A 7,008-nucleotide genomic window follows, 5' to 3' on the forward strand; every position below is an offset into this window, starting at 1 on the left:
CAAAACAGACTGTCCAACAACTTTTGACTTACACTAAAAACCATAAATCTTCACCTTCCATATGAACGGCTACATGCCAGGATATGTACTGCTGATGAGTTTTTCCGCATGTTGCTGGGGAGCAATACCTGCACGTGTTCATCATCCACCTCTACTGGGATTCCCTCTAGCTGGGTACGTTGCATCTCAGGGTTGTATGGAGGGGATTACCTCCAAGCAGCGGGACAGATCACCCCTGTCGCTCCTAAACTGCCTCTGCTGAGCATCTCGGTGCCTCCCACAGTGGTGGCTTGCTCAGGAAGAGGTGGCCTGTGATGGCTCCTCTCCAGTGCACATGCCCACAGGACCACCGAGCAAAGGACTATCCCACACCATCCTCCCCCTCTCTGAGAAAGAAAGCACGTACCTATCTATGGCTAATCTCCCTTCTGAAGCAGTACAGCTCAGCTGAGACCTCAGACTGCTTTTCTGCAGCACCTGGGATTCTTACCAACACTGTCTCCATGGACTCTACCCGGACTCAGTTTTGTGCAGAGGAGGTGTTTACTGCCGCATGCGCAACAGCAACGGCAAGGGCAGGCAGCGCAGCGATCTCCTGTTACCGAACGTGCTGCTCTGGGACTCCCAAACAGGCGGTCAGTTATAGCCCTGGCAAAGTTCTCCAGCAAAGCCACCCCCGATTTGTACCCACCTCAGCTGTACAAACACGGTGTAACCAGACGCGCAGCGGCTCTTTACCTCCAGCACTGTATGTCCCTTTCCTTCCCGTGTCACCACCACCTGCAAAAGCGCTCACGGAAATGAGCAAACCCCACCCGCCAGAAAGAGGCAGGGCTTTCAAAGGGAAGGAGGGTATTCAATGGAAGCTGCAGATGTGCCCTGCCTGGAGAAGGCACCACTGGCAACCCCTCCTCTGTGAGAGCTGGGGAGATGCAGAGGGGGAGGAAGGCAGGCGTCGGGGAGTAACTAGAAGCCCTGGTTTGCTACTGCTGCAGTAGCCCTGGCTGTGGGGACAATAGAGCTCGCCATGAAATGACGATCAACCAAAATATTTCAGAGGGGCACAGCAGGGAGCACAAGCTGCTGGGCGTCAGCAAAGGGCTGTGCTCAGCTTCTCTGCGGCAGGTTGCCATAGGCAAGGTGAACACGAAGCACAGGGAGGATCTGCAGTTCTACCTGCCTTGCAGGGGCTTGGCCTGAGCTCCCCCTTTGCAAACCAAGTCACCCTCCCACCACACCGCACAACCTCTGCTTCATGTATGTCCCAGCAACTGGGGTACCAGATGCAGAGAAATCTGAGAGGTCCCCCCTGGTCACAGCTCTAGTCATCACTGGTTCCAACACCTTCTGATGCTCAGGGTGTCCCCTGCGCCAGGGGTCCTCCCTCCAGGCGCCCCTCCTCCTCTCCATTTGCCCTGGAGTAGACAACATCACACCCATCCTGGGGAGATTTAAGCCCCAAAGAGCTCAGAACTGCCTGAAGCCAGCACAAAAGCCTATCTTCTCTCTGAGAGTTGCAATGTCCTTACACCCTCCCTGTCCTTCCCGTCTCGATCAGAAACCAAACAGGGGAAGCGGTGCACGCAGATACACAGAGAATACTGAATGGGACACACTGGCTCCTCTTCCAACTCCTTTATTGTCTCAAAGGTGTTTTCATTCTGTTGGAGGAAAAAGAGAGAAGTATGTAGAGTCCCCAGGTTTATCCCTGGTAAGCACTTTCACATGTTCATTTAGTAAGGCAGATTAGATTGATTCCTCAGAGATTTTTATTTGGGGGGGGGGGGGGGGAGGGCGGGGGAGGAGGGGATTATAATGAACTCATTCAGTTTTTAAATCAGGCTTAGGAGCCACGACTCACTGGCTACGAATACATGTACACACATGCGTGTACAGGACAGCACAGAATACTCTATTTACTCATATGCCTCTGAAAAGACATTTTTTTTTCTATTATTTGTTGTTCTCTGCATCATTTATGGCTGGACTGCATGGACAAGATGGTTTTCTTAATTCTGTGAAAACACTTGCATCTATTGATGCCTGCACCTCTAAACATAGTGATATGGTCATACAGCCAAATCTGCAAAGCGGATTACTGTTCTTACACCATTCTGGGCATAGCAGGCATACTCATAGAAACACCCCTGATGGCCTAATGGTCATGCCTATTTACACATTTATTTCTGCTATTTCATCCTCTGTAAAGAACAAGTGCTCCTTTCCTCGACCTGTCTCAGAACAAATCTGAATACTTAAGGAATTAAAACAGATGAGTCGGCCAAAGGAAAATTTAAACATACTTACTTTAACAATGCCAAGGAGTTATTACTAAAATGCAGGCACTTTGACAGCAGGTATCTTACCAGTGCTGTGCAAAGTGACACAGAAAAGCCTCAAGAAAAATCTACTAGAGTTTGGGTCAATACACTAAATCCCAGCACAATGGCTCAAGGGTAAGGGCACTTCAAAACAGAATGTGTCCTGAATCAAGTTAGGAAGAAGACAAAGAACATATCCTGCTGGGAAGATCATTAACGATTAGGAAAACTCGACCAGGCTACTATAAATTTGTCCCAGGTTAGAAAAGGCCAAGAATCTTTCAAAGGACACTACAAAAAAATAACATTTAAGACAAAAGGCAGTGTAGGAGCAAATGGAATTAAAAGGAGTCCTAGAAAGTAAATCTTTCAGTAATAAGCAAGCAAGGCTAATAACAATCTAGGGCACAGAAAAGATTAGCTCAGCACCAGGATGCACAGCAGATAGGAGAGCAAATTAGTTCTGTCTTACCAAAAGGTAAATGGGGGGGGGGGGGGTGTGTGTGTGTGGAAATGCAGTACTTAGTGTTTCTCTTTATTTTTCCTGCATCTAATTTTTAACTGTTAAGAGAAATAACACAAAAGCTTTATTTTTGCTAATGCCAGGCAACCAGAATCTGGAATTTAAATTAATCCTTTACACACTGCCATTTGGGGATCATTTCTACCAGATCCAACAAGGATACAAGGGATAGGACAAGAGGAAACGGCCTCAGGCTGCCCCAGGGGAGGTTTAGATTGGACATTAGGAAAAAATTCTTCACTGAAAGGGTTGTCAAGGCCTGGAACCAGCTGCCCAGGGAAGTTTCAGGGTGGCCTCACCACCCCTGGAGGCATTTCAAAGAGGTGTAGATGTGGTGCTCAGGGACACAGTTTAGTGATGGACTTGGCAGTGTTGGGTTAATGGTTGGACTCAATGATCTTAAAGGACTTTTCCAACCTAAATGATTCTATGATTCTATGCTGTTCAAAGTGACCTGCAATCTTCCTTCAAAAAAGAGGGTTTATACTGCTGTTTCAATTGTTCTGGTTATCGGGTAATCCAGCCTCATAGCACTCTTTAAATTAAAGTTTACAAGCACCGAGTTATTCCCCAGTGACTGCACTTTAGCTAGTTTGATATTAAGCTATACATTTTTCTTAACGTGATTAGCAGCATACCTCAAGCTATGTTTGAACATATATTCTTAGGTGAATGGGAGATACTACCAGCTTTTCATTAGACAGAACATATGAGTATTTTAAAAAGCCAAACTCTAACAGAATACACAGCACAAGCATGTCTTTCTGCCAAGATATTTTCTATTAAGTAAATCAAATGCATATGTTCGGTCTCTCCCTCTTCTGTCCATACTTAAAATCCAGGCAAATTTGCAGAACAGCGCAAAGAGCAAGGTGTTAGAACTTAGAGAGAAGACCCACAACTTCTCTCGCACATGCTCTTCTGCTACCGGTAGCTACCTGCTTACCTTTGCACTCACATTTGTTACACAGCACACTTTGGTGCCCGGGAATTTGATTGATTTAGATTCGCCCTGACAGAAGGAAACCTTTTTTCTTAACCGTTTGACCTTGTTTCACTTCTAACTGGAAGATCAGTCCTGCCAGGAAGGAGAGGTGAAACCTCACGACAGCTGGAGGGTGAATAATCTCTCTTCAAACTCTAAAACTCTGCGTATCAAGTTTCCTTTACAATTTGTACTCCACCGGGCTATTAAAAATCTATGAAAAGCACAGCAAGAAATCAAGCCGCCCGCCAGTACAGAAGGTGCCAGCAGCTCCTCCTCATTTCGCGAAAATCCAGCCCTCACCCTGAGGCTGCGGGACCAAATCCTGTGCAGCTGGAAGCGGCAGCGAGCCCTGGCCCCGGGGAAGGGCAGCTCAGCACCCTGCAAGGACGAGGCGCATCGCTCCGCTCCCCGCCACCCCGGGATGCCACACAGCCCCGGCGCCGGGCAGCGGCGGCAGCACGGGCTCGCTGACGGTAACGGCGACCCTCCTGCCTCCCCCGAACGCGTAACGAGAGGCGAAAGCACCGTCCGGGCCGGCGGCCAAAGCACCTGGAGCCGCATCTCCCACCCCGGCAGGCCCGCCACCCGCCGGGCCGCCACCCCCCTCGCACCCAGACGGGGGGCGAGCCCCGGGAAGGGCCGCTGCCGCACCGGGACGTCGCGCAGCCCCTCCGAGCGCCGAGCCCGGCCGGGGCTGGCAGCGACCGTCTCCTCGGGACCTGATGCTGCCGTCCAACGGCCGGATCCCATCGCCCGCCGCGCAACGGATCGAGCACCCGCACGGCCGAGGGACCAGCTACGCGTGTCTGCGGGGACGGGAGCTGGGGGGCAAACCCACAAAGCTAGCACAGCTCTTCGCGACAGGAAAATACTTTATACCCCTGGAAAAACCGTTTACGATGACCTTTAGTCACACTTAATCCTCACTGGGTCTTACGAGCCTCGTCCCCATTTAAAGGCACAGCGGTCTTTACTTTCACTCAAGTGTTCATGCACAGTTCAAGTAATTTCTGTTTGGTCCCATTAACCAACTGGTTCTCCTTGAGCTTACCTCGTGCCCCAGCTTGCCCCATGGCGTCTGTTCCCCCTCCCGAGGCCGTGTGCTGCCAAGCGCCTGCGACACGCGCTGTCCCCCGGACCCGCTCCGCTGCTTCGCTGCAGACACATCTTTCCTCTACGCTGCCACTTAAGGCGCAGAGCTGCCTTCTGCTGACCACCGACGTGCAAGCCGTCGGTCCGCAACGCTTCCCGGGGCGCCGGGGGCTGCCTGCGGCGCGGCGCGGTGCGGGGCCGGGGGCGGCTCTGCGGGGGCTGCCGGCGGCTGAGGCGGAGCCGCGAGTGCGGAGCCGCGGCGCAGCCCCCGGGTTCGCCCCCTGCGCAGGGCTGCCCGCTCCCTTCCCTGCGCGCTCCCCGGCGCTCGCCGCCTCGCTCCGGCCTCTCCCGGAGAAGGGGTCCGCTCTCCGGCTGGCAAACGGCTCCCCCGAGCCGGGCACGGCCAGCGCCGCCGTCGCAGGAGCGTGTCGGGCCGAGGGGCGGCGGCGAAACGTCTCGAACCTCGGCAGCGACAGCCCCGACCGCGCGGAGACCCGGCAGCGAGCCCGGGCCCCCCGCGGGAGGCGGCTCCGGCTGACCGGCACCTTCACGCCGCACTCGCGGCCTCTGCCGCGGTCGTGCCCGTCCTCCGCAGCCGCTCGGGGGGCGCCCGTCACCCGCAGCTCCCCCGGCTCGCCCGCGCCGCTCCCGCAGCCGCCCCCGGGCAGGGCGGGGGGGGACGGCGGAGCCCTCCCCGGCTGCCGTGCGGGCTCTGCGGCCCGGGCACAGCGGCCCCGCCGGCGCACCCCGCAGCGAGCGCACCGCGGCGCGGGGGGGCGGGGGGGCGGCCACCGGCTTCCAGCCGCCGGCTGGCCCCGACGGAGGGGCGGGCGGGGTCGCTCCAGCCCGCGGCACCGGTGCCGGACCGCCCGCCGGCCGGGAGGGGTGTCCCCCCGCCCCGGGTGGCCCCGCGCCCCCCGAGCCGCCCCCCTCTCGCAGCCCGGGCTGCTGCCGAGCTCCGCTGCCGAGAGCCCGAGCGAGATCGCTGCCCCCCGGGCCCCGGTGCCCACCCGGCGCTGGAAAAGCGCAGCCCCCTGCGGCGTGCTTACAGGCACCAGGGGCTGGGGGCTGCCTCTGCCTGCCTGTGCGGGTGTGTACACCGCATAACCCAGCGCTGACCCTACCTGCATGCACACGTGTGTGTGGCGGGCATGCCCGCTCGGCACGCGTGTGCCCACTGGAACACACTTCCTTGGCCGGAGCCGGGGCGGGGGCTGCAGCAGCCTCCCCTCTCTCCTGGGCTGGTACTGTAATAAGTAACTAAAGGTAATTTGCTGACCGACCAAGGTAAGCAAGAGGAAGGAACCCATCGTGGTGGCCTTAAGAACGTCCTGTTTAACAAGAAGAGACGTTTCCACAATGTTATCTTGCTGCACCAAACATGGGAACGTCCTGTCTGACGAGAAACCAGGATAACAGAAGCAGCAGAGGGGCTACTGAAGGTGTCAGAAGCGACCTCGGGGAAGATAAAACGAGCTGCTCAGCTTGCTTGAATTTGCGCGCCGCTGGTGGAGCAGGAGACCCCCCGGCCGCCCAGCGCTGTTTTGCTTACTTGTCGCTTGCTTTAATAAATCACATTTTCTAATTGGCCAGTCTCTGTCATTTCATTGGACAGGTGAACTCTAACAATTTTGGTGCCGTGACTCGGATAAGGGCAATCTGGCCTGAGGTCCGTGGCAGGGGAGGCGCCCCGCTGGATAAGCGGCCCTTGTCAGGGTGCTTCTACGCCAAATCCTTTACCGACGAACCTCAAATGTGACAGTACGCAAATAAAACCGGTTACCCCATAACCTTTGTGCACGAAGCCCGAATGAAGACGCAGGACGCGTGAGTATAGGCCGGTTCACCGTTCGGTTGGGGTTGGGTATCCTGAAGCGTGCTTGTGTGCGACGCCCAGGGAGGGCGAAGTGAGTGCGGACCCTCAGTAGTGCGGTTTCCAGACCCCGCGAGGGGCTGCGCCACGAACCAGGGGAAGCGAGTGCGTGAGTGAAAGAAGGCGCCTCGGAAGACGGGACAGAGGAAAAGCAAGCCCTCTGATCCCATGGGTGGTTCTGGGGTCCAGATTAGGCTCCCACAGATACCAC

The 7,008-nt window shown here is 55.6% G+C and overlaps 1 long non-coding RNA gene across 1 annotated transcript; it reads right to left on the bottom strand.

Annotated features, from left to right (window-relative positions):
* Positions 1-1,620: 1,620 nt before the first annotated feature.
* LOC129783482 (uncharacterized) lies at positions 1,621-4,970 on the bottom strand. Its single transcript, XR_008745314.1, has 2 exons — positions 4,884-4,970; positions 1,621-1,661 (listed from the first exon to the last, which is right to left on the bottom strand). It is a non-coding gene; the product is annotated as an uncharacterized LOC129783482 (long non-coding RNA).
* Between the last annotated feature and the right edge of the window lie 2,038 nt (positions 4,971-7,008).

Source organism: Falco peregrinus, unplaced genomic scaffold (genome assembly GCF_023634155.1).
Source record: "Falco peregrinus isolate bFalPer1 unplaced genomic scaffold, bFalPer1.pri scaffold_42, whole genome shotgun sequence".
Taxonomy (NCBI): Eukaryota; Metazoa; Chordata; class Aves; order Falconiformes; family Falconidae; genus Falco; species Falco peregrinus.